Genomic DNA, 20,625 nt, shown 5'->3' on the forward strand with positions numbered 1-20,625 from the left:
CAAAATGAATTGGAGATTTTAGGCAACTATGGATAATATTTGCCATGAAATACACAGCTACCTGTTAATAAAGAATTTGTGATTAATTTGAATCTGAAATTGCTCAACCAGCACACTTTTCTGATGGATTTCACTTTATGTATCCTTTAATTTACCCTGCCATGTTTCCTTTGTAGTCATAATTATAGTATAGGTGAGGGTTTGGAATGCAAAGCTATGTTTCCTGTCCCCTAAAGATAAAGGAGGGGGAAAAAGGCAATGTTCCACTGTAACTCAATTATAATTTATAGTTTGTTAAGTAAAGAGCTTATGTTTCATCTGTGAAATGGGAAGCACAGTGCCTCTCTCCTCATAGGAATAGGAATGGGAATGTGATGAAAGCAGTTTATAACAGCAAAGTCCTTTACAAATGTCATGCCACTGGGTCTATTTGTAGATAGAGCCAGCAGTGATAATAGGGAATAGCTAATAGACCTGGATTTACATAAAATTTTCAGCATGAAAGTAATCCCGCCAAATTTTCCTACATGTGAACATCAGTAGACTGATCACCATACATAAGCTGCTTGTTTTATTAAGAACTTGTGTATTTAAATATATGTGCGTTTGTTGTTTTGGTTAAGGAAGAGATTTTTTTTTTTGTCAAGCAGAGGAAGTAATACCAGTAGCAAATATTTCCACAACATTAGTATGTGCTAGGTATGTTCTAAGTGCTTTGCATTGATCTATGAGTGAATGTTTCATCTACTTCCACCTTCATCCCTCTCACATTAGCAAGAATTCTTCACATTCAGCCTAAAATAGTTTCCAGTAAATTTTATTCTTAAAAGTAAAATTTAGGGAAGACTCTCCTTTCAACTTTTTTAATCTTCAAATCTTTTCTCATGTGACAGTATAAAAGAACATGGACTTCTTCCTTACTTATAGTGTGCTTCCTATTCCTGCTTCACCACCTTGCACTTTCCCGCCTCCTGACAGTGTCCCCTGATGCAGACTCATCTGAGCACCACCCCAGCCAATGCAGTGATGCAGAAGGAGGTACGGATAGGGTTTCATGAGCAGCTTCTTATTTCCACATAAAGCATGTGATGGACTTGTTCCTATCATAGAGTTGAGCAGCTGCTGATTTCTTTATTCTCTTTAGTTTATCCAGAATGTCTTTTTTATTGTGCTTACCAAGAATGAGTCATTTTCCTAGATCTTTGGTTTTATTTTCTTTACTACCAGCACCATGGGTTGACTTTCTATTCAGAGCTGGTTTTGTCAATGAAACCCAGCTCTCATCTCTCTGTGGTCTACTCTCAGGGACAAGCAGCAGTGAACAAGGATAGGAAGTACTTGCTTAGGGCTTGCCATGTGCCAGGCTCTAAGTACTTTGCAGACTACCAGGTGTACAAAACTTACATGCCTTCTCAGATCCTTCAATCACATCTTTCTCTTTCAACATTCAATTTGCAGTAGGCTCCTCTCCATTTTCAGGCCTGCTTGGGGCAGGGGTGGGGTTTCTAGAAATGCCTGTCAAGGGACCACTATTGGTAGAATAGGGGAGTTATCTCTCTGCCAAATGAACCACTGGAATTCAAGTGAACCACCAGATGCAGAAAGGAGCCAAACTGGAAGATCCCCCTCCCTTATTTCATTTGTGGACCGCTGTGAGGAGCAGCTCTTCTTTGCCATCCTTCCATGCTGTTTGTGGATTAGCCAGTATGGTAAAACCTCAAGCTGCACTGCACTGTATCTTCTCTAGTTTCTTCCCCCTTTTACCCTTGTTACCACTTCAGTCTTGTAACTCCCACACCCTCACCATAATGTTTGCCTGTGGATCTTCTTTCCAGAGGACCAGAGCTAAGATCTCTACATCAACTAATTTAGTTCTCCAGTAGGTAGATATTACTCCATTTCACAGATGATGAAACTGAGGCACAGGGGCTTACATGACTTGTCCAAGGTCACAGAGGTACTTTGAGGCAGCAATGGATTTCAATAGTCTGTCTCTGGAATCTATGCTCTTAACCATGGCTTTCAGCTGCCTTCCAATATAAAGCCTATAACAACCACAAAGTTTTCCTCACTAGCTAAGTGACTTGCTCCTAAGCAACTTCTTTGCATCATAAAATTTAAATTGAACCTCTGTGAAATGATAATTTGTTATGTTATAGACTTTCAGGGGTTTTGGGGAAATGTAAGAACTGACTGTTGAAACTGAATTCCAAGGGTTTGTTGTAAATGTGGTAAGCCTCAGATTTACTTTTCGGAAACGCGCATGTTGCCACACACAGAAAACACCCCATACGATAATCACAGTTTCTGTTCTAAGCAGTAGCATGCATGGGTGGACATACGTGAAACCCGAACACCTCTCCCATGCTAGATGAAAAGTGACCCAGGAAATCTGAGACACATGGTTACAGCACATATATATTATATTGTTAATCCAGAGAACATAGAGAAAAGGTCTGAATGGATTTTTTATAGAATTTTCTGTTAGAATAAGGTTGGCTCTCCCCTCCCCCAATTTGACCTTCAACTCCCAGGAAACCTGAGCTTAACTGCTTTGATTTACTCCCATAATAAGGTGATCGATTAACGTGAAAGGCTGACTTTATGAGGCCTGTCCTGGAAGGGTGCTGGAGACTGCCATAGTGAGAGTTATATTGCCACCACTCTAAAAAAGGTCACTGGCTAAGAATCAAAGACAGCATAAGTGATGGTTTACACATCAGAAACGCCTCTGTAAAACAGGCTGAGAATGTTGAACATCATGCCTCTTGGGGTTTGGTGCAGATGTTATGTAGTAAATTCAGTTTGAATTGTTGCTGTGTAGATTGTCATTGTCAAAAATTATGCTCTTTGAGGCCCAACTCTGTAGCACTGTCCTGTGATGAAATGAGAAAGCCCCGGAGAAGCTTCCCCTGGAGTCAAAGGTCAAAATGACAGTTTTTGTTCCAGAATGAGATATTTAAAGTAAAAGAACGATGTTAGAGCACAGCCCAGTGAAAGATGATCTTGACTCCATGGTTTGACATTCAGTGACCACTGAGAAGGGCAGAAAGGCTTTGAAGGGTGTCTGGGCTTGTCAGGAATGAGAGCAGCCTATTTGCTGTGGGTGTCTAGGCATAACATTATGTGGGTATGTGTGTGACTCGCTGGCCATCTGAAAACAGGTGTTGGCTTTCTAAAGTTGGTGGCTCTCCGATACCCAAATTCTTCCCAAGCTCTGTGGGCTTGCCAGGGCCATTATTTGTCATTTGTCTAGTTTTCATCTTTCTGAGATAACATGGCAAAGCACAAGACCACAGCTGTGCCTCTTCTCAAATCCTTTCATATTTAGACTTGATGTTTGTCTCATGAGGAGAAATATACCATAAACCAGGAAGTCTTCTGGATAGGACTCGCAGAGCCAAATAGGATGGCAGTGTCACCTGGCTTTTGAAGAGGCTCAAACACTGACAGGCCAGTTTGCAAGCCTCACATATTTTGTTGCTGACACCAAGCTGGGAAAGAAGCTAAGATATTTTGATCACTGGGTAGGGGCATTTATAGCAGATGGTTTCTTTAGCAGTATTACATTTCAGGGGTCAGTGGGGGAGAGGGGAGAATATTCAAATAGGATATTTAAAGTCAAAGAGATAGAAACTTGGCTTCATTTTACAGGCTTTGTGCCAAATCTTGGAATACCCATGCATCTCCATTCAAGTGAGGAGAGGTTCCCAGTCTGAGCAGCGTTATAGGGATGCCAGTTCATTTAAACAGTCTGCTGGGAACACTTGCTGGTTTGGAAACCCAGGACCCAGGGAGCCTAAACAGGATGGGAAAATATGTATGTCTACACCACTAGTCATGAAGAGGTGGGCTTCCAGAGTGCCTGCATAAACCCCTGGAAGGAAGAAGATTATCAGAGGCATGTGTCTGTGGAACGGGCTTTGAGAAAGGCATCTGAGAACAGAGCTGAAATCACCTGACTTCACCTTAAGTGACTATGCATAGGACTGAGAAGTCCCCAGCACAGCTCCTTATCTTAAAACCTGGATACTGCAAGCTGACCTGCTGGTTGGCAGGGATCCAGAGACTGAGTTGCCCAGAAGATTTGGCCCCACCCCCACTCTGACCAAACTACAGTTATGATCAAGCAGATACACTCAGAAAACCATGGGGCACTACAAGCTACCAAGAAGACTGGGGCTCTGAGGTCTCAGGACCTTGCCAATTTCCACTCACTCAGGTTTTCTGTCTTGATATTGATTATTTTTATGCCTGGAAACTGCAGCTTTTATTTGTGTATGAAAACTCTTGGGCAGAGGCAAGAAAACAATTTGTGGGAAAATTACTTTTCCCAAGGGCCCAATGAATGTAGATGTTGTTAGAAGGAAGGCAAGAATATGATATCAGTGTCCAGAGAATGATATCGGTGACATAGTGGATCACCACTGCCTACTGACCCTCCCAGCTGCGGGTATCTTCCCGGTCATCTTTAGTTATTGGTGCACATGAACTTGGGTTATCCTGTATTGTCTCAGACAGCAAAGGCCACTGTGAGGTTCTCACAAGGCAGGCTTGTGAACCATAATACACTAGTGCCTACCTGATGACCAACTCAGGCAATTGTCAGCTCAAGTGATAATACTGTCTGAGCAACAGCTGTGTGTTGAGACTTGTTCACTCTCAGGAGAAGAGAAGAGAGGAAGTTGAACCTCAAGGAGCACACTGCTTATAAGTTATAAAAATTGTAATTTGCTTATTTTACATGACATAAAAAGACTGACTAAAGCCCCAAGGCAATTGTTAAGAGCCAGTAGTAGAACAGCTGTTTTGCAGTACATTTTTATATTGCACATTTTTATATTTCTTATTTGCAACAATAGGTATGGATGCCTCTGTTTTACAGATATGGAAACTGAGTTTTAAAAAGTCAAGTGATTTGCCCAAAGCAAGACAACTCATTAATGGAGAGCTGGGACAAAAAGGCACATTCAGGATCTCTGAAACAAAGCCTGGCATTCTTATTCCTTTTTCACAGTTGCCTCACTTACGTAGAGAAAGTGCTAAGTGAGTACATCATTGTGAAACCTATAGGTTTTTAACTGGGGAACATTTAAAATGGAAATAGCCTAGCACAAAACGAGGCTAATTTTCCCTCTTTGCAGAGGGAGAGATTAGCTTGAGAAAAGCTGTCCTGGTGCCAGCATAAGTCTGATCTGAACCGGAGACATCCTTTCTGTCCCTCCCTCCCCATTTCTGGAGCACAGAGGCAATTGGAAAAAAGGTATTTTTGCACATCTTTGGCACATATTGCCAATCAAGTTTCATCCTTGCTATGATTGTGCAGTTTAGGTCTTGGGTGGGAGGTGAGACAGGATGTTTGAGCTTCTCTGTCTCTTCTGAAACTTCCAACAGAACCTGCTGGAAAGCTGAAAGGGAAATGCAAAATATTCAAGTTCTCTTCTATTTTTACTTTTAACTTTTATATAATTTCTGACATACAGAAAATCCACCCAAATAATATACAGAATTCCAATATATATTTTATCCAGTTCTTAACACTTTACTATATTTTCTTTTCTGTCTTTTATTCAATACACATAGAGATGTAACCCCCACATATTTCCCCCCTGAACTTTATAAGAGTCAGTTGCTGATATAATGATATATTTCTTTTGTTTCTAAATACTTTGCTGTTTCCTAAAAAATCAGGACATTCTACAGTGTAGATATCAAACTCTGAAACTTAACATCAGCACAGTATTACCTAATCTGTAGATACAGTAGATTTTGCAGGCTGTCCCAATGTTGTCATTTATAACAAAAGAAACTACTAGGTCACGTTTTGCATTCAAGAGTCACATCACGTCAGTTGTCTTTAACCTAGAAGACTTTCTCAGCCTTTCTTTGACTCTGATGACCTGGATACTTTTGAGGATTACAGGTCAGTTACTTTGTAGCCTGCCTCCAAATTTGGTTTTGTCTGATAATTCATTCTAGTTGAAGTTTAACAGTGAAGAAAATTGTCACTTACAAAAACACAAATAAATAACTGGCCTCAATTTAAAAATTGCTTGTTTATTCTCCCCTATATTACTGTTTTCCATCCTTAGTACCAACTTTCTTTAGAACAAGAACACCATATATAAATGCTCATTTTAAACTAACAAATCTTCCTTTGTGCTCTTTTAAAGTTTTCTCATCACTTTCTTTTTTGAAATACATTGTAATAAGTGTGTTCTTTCATCTTTTTTTATTAGTTTATTGCACATTTCCAAGAATTTTTTTGTGTCCAGTGCCCCTAGATGTTTAAACTACTCCTTTCCTTATGCACTTGCTCTGTAAGTCCCTTTTGTCCCATGTTGAAAACACTCTTCCGTTTATGGTGATTGTTTCTCATTTGGTTAGTGATGTGACACTAAGGACCTGAATCTATGTGGTATTTAGCAAAGTGTGTAAGCATTACAAGATCTCTCAGAAACTAGCTCTGAAAGTCTGAGAGTCATTAGCAGGGCTGCTGGAATTGGCCATGGAGGGGTGGGCTAGACATAAAGTGCCATGTGGAACAAGTAGGCTGCATTCATTTGGAAGTGGGGCACTTTCTGTTTCTTTTTAATGCTTAGCTGAAGGTGATTCTGGGAGGAACTGGGAGCAGTTTCCTGGGTGCTTTCCACACCCCCTTCCTCACTACCAACCTACCCTATGTGAGGGTGTAGACACACACACCCTCACATACAGCACAGTGATACTAAGGAGGGATAGGAATTATCAAGAGCATTTCTGAAAGTACTGGAGAAAGGAAAGAGAAGCACAAGTCCGGAGGGTCATATAAAATGAATGTAAATACATCATTCTGCTCTTACTGTTTTATTATGGAGTGCCGGTTAGAGACAGTGACAAAGAGAGCCAAGTCCGGGAAGTTATGGTTTGCTGTAGAAATGGCTAGGAACAGTAGTAAAAATACAGTAGTTAAAAATGAAGTGCGCATTTCCTATGTCCTCACAGACTTGGAAACACTCACACGTGGTGTTATGCAGAACAAATTTTGTGGGTTGTCTCTGATTCATGCCAATCCTCCTGCAAACTCACTCTTAAAGATGATGTATCGGAAGGAAGGCCAACATGACATGGGTTGATTAAAGGGCTGTTAGCTAAAGGTTATTATAACTATTGCCGTAGAGCCAAGTTTAACTCCTTCCTTTTCACTGGTGATTCGAAATTCAGAATCTATGACTTGAAAGGAAACAGAAAAAGTAAGTGATGGATACCCTGTGAAGACCCAGCTTCCCTTATGTTCCTGAGTTCCGTATCCTAGATGTGTTTTCCTGCACATGAGACAGAAAGCAATAACATAACTCAATGATTTAGAAAGATTCAACTTTTAAGTAAAGGCCATAGACACTGAACCAAACTGTGGTTATCAAAAGAAGAAAGTAAAAATGTTTTGTATATGAATAAAAACATTATTTGCACACTTACTCTATAATAATCTCCCCTAGTTTTGATTCCTGACCCTCAATATGTTTACACTGATCTTTCTCTGTTTTAGTACAGGGTCTTATAAAATCTCAAAGCTTTAATGCTTTCACATACTTAAGAATTCAATTTAATTCACACCAATTTAGCCTCTACTTTGTTTACCTCAGACACTGACTAGGTGTGGTGAAGCATACTTCTAGAACTAAATCATGACCTCACTTCTAACAATGTCATCTCTTAGTATAGAGACAGTAATCTAGAAATCTTGGAAAAGGCCAAACATAACAAAGTAGGAAAATTCAGGGATAGTCATCCTGGCTCCCTCAGGTTCACAGGCAAATTCCCAGCAGAAAATTCTCCCAGCTCCTTCCAAGGCCCAGTTAGGATTCATAGATCATACACAGCCCATCTTTCCATTCACAAAAAGTAGAGAAAGAGAGGAGAGAAATGTTTACTGATGAAACAGAAAATGGGGGTCAAAATGACCCAAGTTTGGTGTTTCTAGAAGTAGGAAATGAAAGGCAAATCAGATAAAGTTTTACAAACATAAAACATATTGAAATACTGTGATACATAAAGATGCTGAGAAGCAATAGTGATATGGCCTACGAAACAGACTCATGTTAGAACAAAGGACAAAATGAGCAGATTATTTTTCATACAGTGGGATGCAAGGACAGCAGCTCTGCATGCACTGGCTGACACACTGTTACTTATTGGCTCCTTCCTGCAGCACATGAGTGCTTTGTAACTGCAAGCAGAATTATGAGTCCAAGTGAGGATGCTCTAGGAAATATGACAGAGGTAAAATTATAGCAAGAGATTTGAAGATTGATTGGAGACTATAATTACAGACAGCACCTCCTCACTGTGTCCTCACAGGGCAGGAGGGGTGAAGCAACAATCTGGGGATTCTTTTATGAGGGCACTCAATCTCATTCATGCTGGCAGCCCTCTCATGACCTAATCAACTCCCAAAAGCTCCAAATACCATCACTTCGGGGGAACTGGTTTCAAAATATGAATTTTGGGGTAAAAGACATTCAATCCATAGGAGCCCATATTTAACCCCACCTCAACTTAGTTAAAGCATGCCCTTTTGGAGGAGAAAAATATACACAGTCATCCCTTCCAACACCCTCATCCCCCATAATGAGCTGACCACTCACTACTCTGAAAATGTTCATCTCTTTTTCCTCACCTGTCTTTTGCTTGTATAAACTACAGTCTATACAGGTGGTCTGGGCAAGTGTTTCTCAAACCTTACTATATACACAGATCATCCAGGGAACTTATTAAAATGAAGATTTTTAAATCTGTGGTTCTGGGGCGGGACCTGAGATTCCGCATTTCTCACAATTTCCCATGTGATACTGATACTGTTGGTTTCTGAACCTCATGATGATTAACAAGGGTCTAACAGTTATTGTTGACTGTGGTTAGGCTGTTTATGCCCCTTTTTAGGAGACTCTGGAGGGTCCCATGGCCCCAACCGCTGATTGCTGTCCTGTGAGTATGAAGTACTAAGTCTTGACCCTTGTATTTGAGGTTCATTTTTAACTTCAGATCAACAAAGAAGGGCTCCTCAGTGTCTTCTTTTACATCTCCTACCTTCATCTTCACATAACCTTTAGTGATATTACCTCCGTTTACAAGAAACTGAGGCTTTGAGAAGTTAATAACCCATGCAAGGTTACATAGCTGTACATATCAAAACAAAGAGAAAACCTAGTCTGTCCATTCTCTTTTCAACCTTCCCCCACCCCCAAGGGCTACCGCTAGTGCAACAGTGTCTCACACCTCACATTCTAGCCCAATTTTCACAAAAACTGCCATGGAATTTCTTGGCTATAGTAACAATAACAACTGAAGCTTATTAAGCATTACTAAATGCTAGGACAATTGCTGAGGACGTTACAATACCTTCAATATCTTGTTAACTTTACTTCTACCCAAGAAGTGGGTACTAGTATAATTTAGACTCAGAGAAATTAAGAAAGCAAAGAAGCTGGGATTAGAACTATAGGTTGCTTCACTCCAAATCCTAAGCCATTAACCATAACTCTATGTTGTGTTATGTATTACTACAGCAATATCTTTTTGGTTTTAATCCCAGAAAAATAATGGTAATCCCAGTGGGTTGCAGAAAGAATTAAGGATAGAGAGATAGATGTTAGTAAGATGATTCTGCAACTCATACTGAAGAGATTTGCCCCCAAAGTATTTGGCATTTTCTATAAACTTTCAACATACCTTCACTGAGATGTGATGCTTTTTCAGACCTGAACTGTTATATGGACTTAAATGTTTGTCATTATATGAGATAGTATTCCTGGAATAATACATTTCTGGTTCTCCTGCTAATTTATTGTATGAGTTGGGGTTTGTCACCTAAAAATTGTGAGGTTTTACATGTAACTTATAGAAAATCACAATGGAATTGGAGATCTAGATGGCCTGAGAACCTGAGGTTCAGAAAGTCTAGGCGACATTTCCAGGGTGACCAGCAATTGTTGTGGGGCTTGACCCAGAATCCTGGTCTCATGACACTCACTCCAGGCTTCACTCAACAAGGTCATGCTGCAACTCCCTTTGCACTTGCCTTTGCTGGTCCAGAATTTGGTCTTTCTTACCTGTTAAACATCCCTAAAGGAATGGGTACATTAAGTCTCCATATTGCAGCTGGTGCCAGTGACACAGCTTCTGCTATCTGAGCCCTACTCTTTGCCAATATGTGATTTCTTAGAAAACATCAAGAGGCCCCAGGAAAGGACACAGACACCTCTGGAAACGTGAGCCTGCACTTCCTGTGTACCTATATGCTCGCGACTGGGTATCCTTTTGCCTTTAACACGAGTTTGCAGTGACAGGACTGGAACAGATTGCTGGCATTATGGCAGCCAGGATATTGTCAGGAGGAACTTGGCAGCGCTCATAGGTGTTATGATGCTGGCTCTTTGCTCAAGGGCAAGAATATTGAAGGGAAATTAGAGATGAAACACAGAGTGAGAGGTAATGTCAGAAAAGTTCAGAAGATAAACCTATAGCAGCAAATATATGGAAATTATTTGAGGTTTACATACTTTGAGCCTTTGATGACTGAAGACATAGAGCTAAGAATTGCTTCAGTGACATTCCTTCATAAATCTGCATAATAATCTCTCGGTGGGGATTTGGTGAAATTACAAGTATTCATTTACTAAATTGGGTTCAGTGTGTGTATCATGCACACTATATGAATATTCAGTGCAGTGACTACTTCCCAAGCTATGTTGAAGTTAACACATAAGCTGAATATAATCAAGTAGAACTCAAAATTACATGCTTCTTTTAACCTAACAGAGGTCTTATGTCTTAAAGAATTGGACTCGCCCCCACCCCTCATTCTAATAAAACAAAATGTAAAGCCTTTTCAGTATTTGTATCTGATTTTTGGCATAAAGTAGTTTTTTCTATAATAGAGGATTAGGATAATAATACACAAGGCTATGAATGGTTCCTTAGAACAAGTGGCAGCTGCCAAGCAGATTCAGGAGGAATGTTTAATTACAATGCTCAGTAATAACAACAAAGGAAAAGTTCAATGAGAAGAAATGACTCTATTATGAGACAGAGGTCTGTGCTGAGTGGAGGGTATACAGTGGAGCCTTTTCCAGATCACGGACATTTCTTGTAGCTCAAGTTGCCTTGGCAGCTGATGGACATTGTACCTTAAAATCTCATCGTTTTTTAACTGAAGGAAACTCAGTTGGCTTTACAGATTAAGAATACAAAATTACTTCTGCTCCCCCCAAATGCATTCTCCCTTAAATTAAAACTATTAGTAACTTACAGGGAAGAGCTGATCACCTCCATTCTATATAACCAAAGAGCAATTGACTGGGTGACAGGAACTTCTGAGTTCTTGTCCAGAACTCTATAACAAAGCAACTGGGGAGCCTCAGTCAGCTACTTAATCTCTCTGAGCCTCTTTCAACTATGAAATGTTTCATGATATTCTGATTATTAATCTATTTTGAAAATATTCCTTTGGGAACATTCTTGGTCATCATATTTTCTAAAATATAATATGACTTTAGCTCCACAGGAGATGGTCAAATGTAGTATGTGAAATTTTAATGAAAGGTAACCTTTGTTGATACTTATTATATGGAAGGTATTCTGCTAAATGTGCTTCACATGTAAAATGTCAGCATATAAGGTAGCTTTATTACTATTTTTACTTTATAGTAATTGAAGCTCAGAAAGTTTGTCACTTACTATCATACAGTTAGTAAGTAGCAAAACTGACATTCGAACTCAAGTTTCCCCAACTCTAACAACCATAACTTTCACATCCTGCCTTTCCTTCCTTTGGGACAACTCCTGGGTACCTCGCGAGCTTCCCATGTCCATAACTAGGGTGTGCTGAGGAAACTGGCTTGGGTTCTTTATTAAGTGTTTACTCCTCTAAAGAGATAAAGAATGAGAAATGGGAGGAAAATATTTTTTAAAGGACAAAGCTGTTCAATAAGCAAGCGGCATGAGTGTGAGTTATCACTGTGCTTAGCAGTAGCAAACTATTAGTGAGGTCTGTTTTCTTCTAGCCTTAAGGATGTTACTTTCTTATCTCTAGGACTATGGGAAAAATATGACAGACACGGAAGTATGCAAATACACAAAAATGGTCCTGGGAAGATAGTTCGTGATAGTGGGTTGCACGTACAAAGCATGAAGGAGTAACTTCACTTGTATGAGTCTTACCAGTTGGGGCATGCGTTGAAAAGATACTAGGATTTGGGGAACAAACTAAATGTTAGATCTGCAAGGAGATTTATTTTAGCAGAAGTAGTATATACTGCTTAGAAGACATAGAGGTTGCAGCTAGAAAATGGGTGTGGAGCTGTCTTGATGATGTAGGGTGATGAGCCAAATCTGAGGAAAAGAATTTAGTGGTGGTTATCAAGAGACATGAATAAAGTATCTGGAATGAGATTCATCAGTCTCAGGGGGTGAGGTGTCAAGACTCAGATCTGTCATAAGGAATGCCTCTCAATGGGGATATTTGTACTTGGAGAGGCACCGGAAGGGAACCTGTGTGAAGTCAGCTAAAAATTATAGCAACTTGTGTGGAAAATAAAACAAGATTTCCCAAACATAAAATTAAACAATTTATTTTTTCTGTAAAGTAGTTCAAATTTAGATAACATAAAACATGATAATCATATAGGTACATAGTTATGACCTGTCAAAAAATTATAGAAGAAGACTATAAAGGGGATTCTTAAAACTTTGGGGATTCTTACAACTAGTGAGAAGACTGAAGAGTGTTTTGAAGAGGTGGGTGAAATATGTCAAAGTTTCAAAACCTATAGAATATAATTGTGTTGGAAAGTAAGCTTTGGCAACCGGCCTGAAGGTCTCTGGGGAGACCAAAGTGGTCAGGGGCTAATTGAGTTGACATAGTTTTCTCCTTGGATATTTGCAACTAACATACACCATTAGGATCAGTGTCAATGTTAGGCTACCATAAAGATTAAAGCAAAATTTCTTTATTCTTAAATTCACAGAATCCAAGCCCAATATTAGAGGGAAGGCATTTCTACATTCATGTGTAAGTAAAGAAACAATTGCATATAAATAAAGGTGTCTATCTTATACTATTTAACTGCAAAAATATACTTTTATTTTAACAAAAAGAATCTAATCCTAATACCTTCGTTTCTGTTGAAATCGTGAATGTTCTATAAAGGACACATGGACAAAACCAAGGGGGAGGGTGGAGGTGGGGGAGGGAGGTGGGTTCAGCTGGGGTGGGGTGGAGGGATGGGGAGAAAAGGCATACAACTGTAATTGAATAACAATAAAAATTTAAAAAAAAAGAAATCATGAATGTTACTATGGTAAAGTGAGTGAGTGTGAATGTATATCAGGGAGGAAAATGTAAAGGGGTCATTAGAAAAGGTATTCATTGCAGTATTACACTGATACAGATGGTGCTTATAAAGTCGGAGGACTGAAAAGGGGATCCTCCTTCCGTTTCCTGGTAAGTCTCCTCAGAAGCGTGGATCTAGGCAGTAATCACTGGAAGTGTGCGTACACAGGGTTAGACGGACCTTCACTATGCTCTGCTTAGCCAGCTAACAGAGCATGGAGCTCAGCTCCAACGAGGTCAGACTATTTGTGGTCCTTGGTGACTTTACTTAGATTACAAATGAAGCAGCCTGATTTCGGGAAACAACATTCAATAGCAGGCCTGACCTTGTGCAGACAAGGAACAAAGTTGGAAAAAATGCACTCTCAGGCCAGAACATTTTCAGTCTTGTTGACTTAGGTTCTTTTATTTAAATGTTTTTTGTTTGTTTGCTTCAGTAAACATTTGTAAGACAAATGATAAAAAAAAATAGTTTGAAAAATAACAACAATCAAACAAACCAAAGCAAAGGTGACTTTTTAGGTTTCTTCTCTAGAACCGTCTCCTGTGCTAAGGCTACTTTTTCTGTGGGTATAATGATCAGATCAGTAAACTGCAAGCATGAGCCTAGCAAAAGCAAATGGGATTATCTGATTTAAAAAGCAAAGGAGGGTCATCTTGTTTTCACACATTTTGATTATGATATATTACATTTAGTATGTAGTATAAACAAAGTTGGGGTAACATGTCCAGTCATAATAATGTTTCAAATTGCAATCTTTCACTGTGGAAATGGCTAGGCAGGATGTCTTTGCCAGCATTCTCTATAGTTCTTTTGATTATTTTAAAGAAGCTATAACTTTTTGAGTAAGATGCTATATAGGCTTCAAATAAATACCCGTCTCTGCGTCCTGTTCACTTCAGCAGAACTTATTTTCACACTGGTGTGATACCAAATGACCATATCCAATGACCTTGAAAATTAGTTGGTGGGGAGTAGGTAGGGACATTCACATTCACATTTTTATTTAAAGTTTAGTAAGCAGAGGTTAGATGCTTTGTGAGGGAAACTAAATTACCATATAGAAATAAATTTTTAAGAAACAAAGAGATAGAAGTGTGATTTCTTTGAAGAAGAATAACGGATTTGATTCAGAGTTTCAAATTTCCCATGGCTGAGTGATTTACTAAAAGCCATATATACACAGGTATTTTATTCAGTGTCTCTAATATGGAAACAATAATTCCAACCTGCTCTATGTTAGAAATAAATAACATGTAAATGGACTTTGAGATCAGGAGATTAAAAATGCTGTATAAATGTAAATGCTTCAGTCACTTAAAATAAACCCAACTGAAATTATACTTTTAAAAAGGGTTTTTATAAATGAATTGAATCAATAGATATTTTGAAAATCATAGAGCAACGTACTCTGAAGGAATTACTTTTGAGAAGCTGAGCTTCACTTTAATGGCTATGAAAAATTAGAGAGAAGATAGCAGATTAATTTGCATTTAAGACATGACTGTTATTGTCATAACACCTCAAGTTAGAATCAGTATTTCCAGAAGTTTCAAGTGCTTGTTTGTTGAAATGTGGGAAGAATTCTGAATTTGGGCTATAATTTAAGTACAAAACTTTATTGTTAGTTCTTCACTAAAATTGAACAAACCACTTACAATGTATCTTCTGTGTTTTAAGCAACATGGCAGGTACTTGGAATATCTTGGAGTGGAAAAAAGAGATGTCCTAGGGCCCGGATGGAGGGCAGCATAATGATCTGACTTGAGTCCCCATTTTCCATGACAGAAGACTTCCCAAAATGCCATTGAAGAATATGATATAAAAGGACAGAGCATCATTATGCAAAATGTTTCCAGGACTATTTTATGACTGAGTTCTAGAATAGGACTCAAGATAAGAAAATGTATAATGTAGCCAATGGACATTAAGGAGTATGTTGCAATGTATTCTAACTGCTGTGATTTTTGTTTTTTTTTTCCCAGCTGGTCTACACTGCCAAGAGCTTTAATGCCCAGAACAATACAGAAATGACAAATCTGAGTTGCTCCACAACCAGGTATATAAAGGGCTAATCACCTTGGAGTAGTGGGAACCCTGAAATCTTGAGACCAGGAGTACCCTGAAGAGAACGTCCAGGCCCTCCCTCTGAAACATGAAGTCGGAAGTCTTTGAAAACCACAGAGAGGCCTTTCCACCCTTAGGTGAAGACAAGCATATCACGTCTACCTGATTTTAAGTGACATAAGGAGACTGATTTGTTATAATAATCTTCTCTATACTGACATTAGAAAGCAGGGCTGAGGGATGGCTTGATCACAGACAACCTGTCTTTGCTTCTATTCTTACTTCACACAAAGCAGGGAACTTTTAACCTCTTTTTCTACAGAAAATGGGAGTGAGTGGGAAGTGGTTATAAATAAGGGTCATTTCCCCTAATGTCTTCTTGTTGTTATGGGGTCTGTTGCGATACTACATCGCACTGGCTCTTGTCTCTGAGGAAACCTGTCCTTTCTGAGGACAAATCTCTTACTAAGAGACAAAGCTCTAAGAGACTTGTCGAGATGAAAGATGTCTCACTTTTATAGCAGGTGCGGGCAGTGCTTAATGTGGGGCTGCCCAACAGTTAGTGAAGGAACAGCATTTTACTTGGGTGTTCTTGCTTGTTAATCCTAGTACAATTTACCTCGTTAATTTGTTCTTAATGAGTTCATCAGGAATGATTTAATACAACTTTGAGGAACAGCTTTCTTTAGTCTTTAATTCGCGACAGTTCCCCTTCTATTTGGCAGTACATTAATGGAAATGGAAAACTGCCTCATTCTAAATGTCAGAATAATACTGCACCAAAAACAATTCAGTCATGTCTTTCAAACCACGCACATATGGTTCATCACCAAATGTCACTGTTCTTCCCCCTTCCCCCCGTGTCTCCCTCCTGCCTGTACCTTCCCTTCTTATTTTCTTTCTCTTTGCCTGCCTCTGTGGATCATTGTTTGGATTAACTTTCTAACATCTTTTCATAAGATTTCTCCTGTTTTCCAGGAACCAGTCCTCACTACACTAGTAGTTTTACCTAGAACCTTGAAATTGGCAGAGTTCACAGATCAGGTGACAGCTATAGCTTTCAGTACTGCAAATGTCGTTCATCTGCTCCCAAAATTAAAAAAAAAAAAAGTTTGTGAAGTTTCTGCAAATAATTTTTGTGCATAATTTTGGACTGTTTTTTGAAATTCTTTTAGTAAAGCTAAATTCCTCACTCTTTCCATACTAGAGCAATTTTTTTCTTAGGACTCTGTTCAAGCAAGTTTCTCTCTAGACTAAATGCTTTTATTATGAGCATTTTAGTTGTGACTTATAAGTAAGTTCATATTGAGAACACCCAGCACAGCATCACTTACATGTGAGGATACCCACCCTAAACTGCAGATCATATTTCACCAACACTTAGAGGGTATAACAATGAATTAAAAAAAACAAACAAAACATTAGTCTCTATGCTTAACTATCTAAAGTCTGTCTACTTTTTCAAAGGAAAGCTAAAAGGGCAATTTCCAAAGTTATCGATCAAGCATCTACTTTCATGGGTTAGTTAACATTTAAAGATTATCTTAAATGATAAATTTCTCTTTCTGTAAGGGACCCCTCCTTCAGATACTACTTGAAGAACAAAATTTAAGAAAAAAGAATCCCCATTCTCAATTGTATACTTTTTACACCCTTATGTTTAAGCGCTTGTCTGAAACTAGAACTTTGAATCTTAATTTACTGATTTTGCTTTTGATATCTACAGGTAAAGCTAACTCATCTGTGAAGTATGAAGATTTTATTTCAAGCGAAAATTTTCCGCAAATAGGGGATCACTTGTTTAAGCAGTCAGAAGGCAATCAGAGGATGACCTGCAGTTTTGCATTACGGAAGCAGAATCAGAAAACACCATGGGCATTGCCTGATTTCTTTGTGTTTCTTCTTATCTAGTGAAAGATATTTGGTATTTGCTAGTTTTACTCTGTAGAGACTATATAACTACTATCATAGTAATTATGTACTTTTTCATGATTTATTTAGCATCCATTATATGACAGGTGCTTTATACAGGTTGTTTAATATAATTTTCCTGAAAACAGTGAAGTAGGTTTGAAAACAGTTTTTACAGAGATTTAAAAGGCTCTCTGACATTACTGTGATGGTATACATGTGGATATGTACTCTCCTTATTTCACATTTTTTCTATTATCTGTATTATTTGCCTTGGAGCAGAAGAAGGCATAAAGAGTCCACTATCCACTCCTTATTGTCAACAGTCGTCCAGCCCCTACTAGAATACTTCTGGTGACACAGAACTCATGTAATCCTAAGGCAGGCAGATCACTGCTGAACAGCTCTAATGAAAGAATATGATTCATTATTTACAACTTAAGCATGTCCTATATTTTGCCCATTGTCTTTTTTCTATCTCCTGTAATAACATAATTAGTCAAATCCTTCCTCCACACGATACCTGCAGTTGTTTGAGGACACTACCAATTTCCTGAATTAATTTCTCCTCTGATTAAAACCTTTTCAGTTTCTTGCTTCTAGATCCTTCACAGGACTTTAAAATAAATTCAGAACATGGAACAATAGACCATATGAACTCTGAGTCTGTGTAGAATAAAAGAGGATTTAATTTGGACAATATTTTTTTACATGTAAACTCAGATGGTTGAGTGTGTATGTGCCTGAATTATTATGTACATTGGAAATCAAGTAAAAAAATAAAGAATGAATAAATCCCTTGCAACTAGATCACTGATCCTGTACTAGTGTGATTGACTTTTTGAATCCAACATGAACCTTTATACTCTTTTTATAAGTTTATTCCCGACGACCTGGCCATCCAGAATAATTTTTCATCGTTTCCATCATTTGATGCTTGAGTCCTCTCTTTGCCCCTACAACTTTCTGACATCACCACATTTCACAGATTTTTTTCTTCTATATTGTCAGTCAGGTAATTGATACAAATGTCACACTAGGCCATACTTATAAACCCATCTGATTGGCTGTCACCCATGGTTCGCTACATCAAACTGAACACTGCAGAGAAAATGGGAGGTGGCCCTAAGGCACTTTCCTCTGTCTCAAGTCACCACTTTGACTTTCTTGTGAACTTCAGTTTTGTTTTTAAAGTCGTATCTCTGGCTGTTAGCCTCTACACCACTATTCTTACATATTCTTTGTTCTTGGCTCTCTCTGTGATAATACAACTTTGGTTTTATAACACTTTTCTTCACACATTATTAGTTCACAGATTAAGTAAAACACACGGAAACACTCATTTACTGGAGACTTTCTATGTGTATTCAAAAATGCATGTCACATACTGTGGACCCTTATGAATACATCAAACACTTGCTTCCTGGGATTATTTTTTTTTTAAGTGGAATTCAACTAATTGCACCATGTGTAGATACAAAGGCATCTTAGGATTCCTCCCTCTTTTCTTTTTCAAAGAGAATCCAAGGGTTTGCTAGACTGTGGCTCAGGGCCCTGTGTTTAACTCACTTTTATCCTCTGCTTGGCTCGTAGGAAGTGCTCAGTACAGGTCTGAGGATCTCAGCATAATTGAATTCTGATCACCTATGATTGTCTTCATCAGAATTTTATTTCTAAGCTCTTCTATCCTTCTTAATCTTTCTTCCTTTTCAGCATTACTACCCTTAGGATGATGTTTCTTTTTCTTCCTCTCTTTTAAAATCTTGTATTTTACAGATTAAAGTTCATTTGATTTGGCTTGATATCCCCTTTCTTTGTGATCATCACGAAATGACCCCATGAATTGTGACCATTTCACATCATCAGTAACATTCTTTATAGATGCTCAAAATTAACCACGGTTGTTAATAAGCTCAAGATCCAAGAAGTTATGATAGTTTCAATCACAACTACAGTCACTAATACAACAAGCAAATGAATGACTAAATTGAGAGGGGCTTTTCTGAGTGCTAATTTTCATTTTTAATCCAGAAGGGGAGCTTTAACACTTCTTGAGTGCTTCTTCTTTGCCAAGCACATCATAATATGGTCATACAAGTTACTTATAAAGCATATGAAAAACATTCTGGTCATCTGTTGTTTTAAACAAATTGTTTTGTTTATACGGGCTGATTAAGGCGACAAAGGGTAGATCAAAAATATTTGTCACAAGTAGGATAAAATTTAAGACCCTCCTTTTAAAGGTTTCAAATAATTCAATTGATTTAAGTATAATTTTATTTATATAAATACATACACATGATGAATACTCAGTCATATTAAATAATGACAAAGGCAAATTAAAACACACGCACACACATGCAACCCTTTTATTTCCTGTTTTCTACCGTGGCCAGATCAGGTACTGAAATAAATCTAATATGTCTTGTGATTGTTAACTGGCTGGAACCAGCATATATCAGAGGTCAGAAGCTTATCTTCATGAGCAATTTTAAGAGCAAAGAGTTTCAGGTTACATTATAAATTCTTATGTACATACTCACAATGCCTACCCATACCTTAAACCATGTGAGAACTTCTTGTTTGATAAGTTTTCTACCTATAAATAGTAAGGTGTAGTGGCCAGAATGCTTCTCTGAGAGTCAGGGGAGCTATATTCTAGTATTTCCTTCCACATTATGAATGACTTCAATGGAGGGTATGTTTAATTTTTATAGTAGACTCATCAGGAAAAGTAGGTAAGTCAGTTCTAATAGAGGACTAACTTGATGGGACCAAGGCCTGGTATCTAAAATACAGGATCTGTATTAGTTTCCTTGGGTTTCATAAATAATTACCACAAACTTTGTGTTAAACAGCAGAAATTTATGCTCTCACAGTTCTGGGGGCTAGAAGTCCAAAATCAAGGCGCCATGCTTCCTGTGAAGGCCCTAGAAAAGAAACCTTCCTTGCCCTTCCCAGTTCCTGACAGATCCAGGTGTTACCTGGCTTGTAGTCAAGCTGTGTTACTCCACTCTCCACCTACCTCTGCCTCCACAGGAACTGTTCTTCTGCCTCTGTGTATCCTTTTCTATCTCTTACAAAGATATTCTCATTGGATTTAGGGCCCATCCTAATCCAGTATGATCTCATTTCAATTCTTCCCTTAAGTATTTCTGGAATTTCCAAATAAAGTCACATTCTAAATTTCCAGGTGTATATGAATTCTGAGGGACACTATTCAGCCCCCTATGGTGTCTAAAGATACATGGTAATTATTTTGATTCAGGCCAGT

General features: G+C 38.4%; 1 long non-coding RNA gene across 1 annotated transcript; it reads left to right on the forward strand.

The window, feature by feature from the left end:
• Positions 1-13,009: 13,009 nt before the first annotated feature.
• LOC128779274 (uncharacterized) lies at positions 13,010-17,503 on the forward strand. The gene is made up of 3 exons (XR_008425170.1): positions 13,010-13,051; positions 15,359-15,432; positions 17,167-17,503. It is a non-coding gene; the product is annotated as an uncharacterized lncRNA (long non-coding RNA).
• Positions 17,504-20,625: the final 3,122 nt, after the last annotated feature.

The sequence above is a fragment of the Desmodus rotundus genome, chromosome 9 (genome assembly GCF_022682495.2).
Source record: "Desmodus rotundus isolate HL8 chromosome 9, HLdesRot8A.1, whole genome shotgun sequence".
Lineage (NCBI taxonomy): Eukaryota > Metazoa > Chordata > Mammalia > Chiroptera > Phyllostomidae > Desmodus > Desmodus rotundus.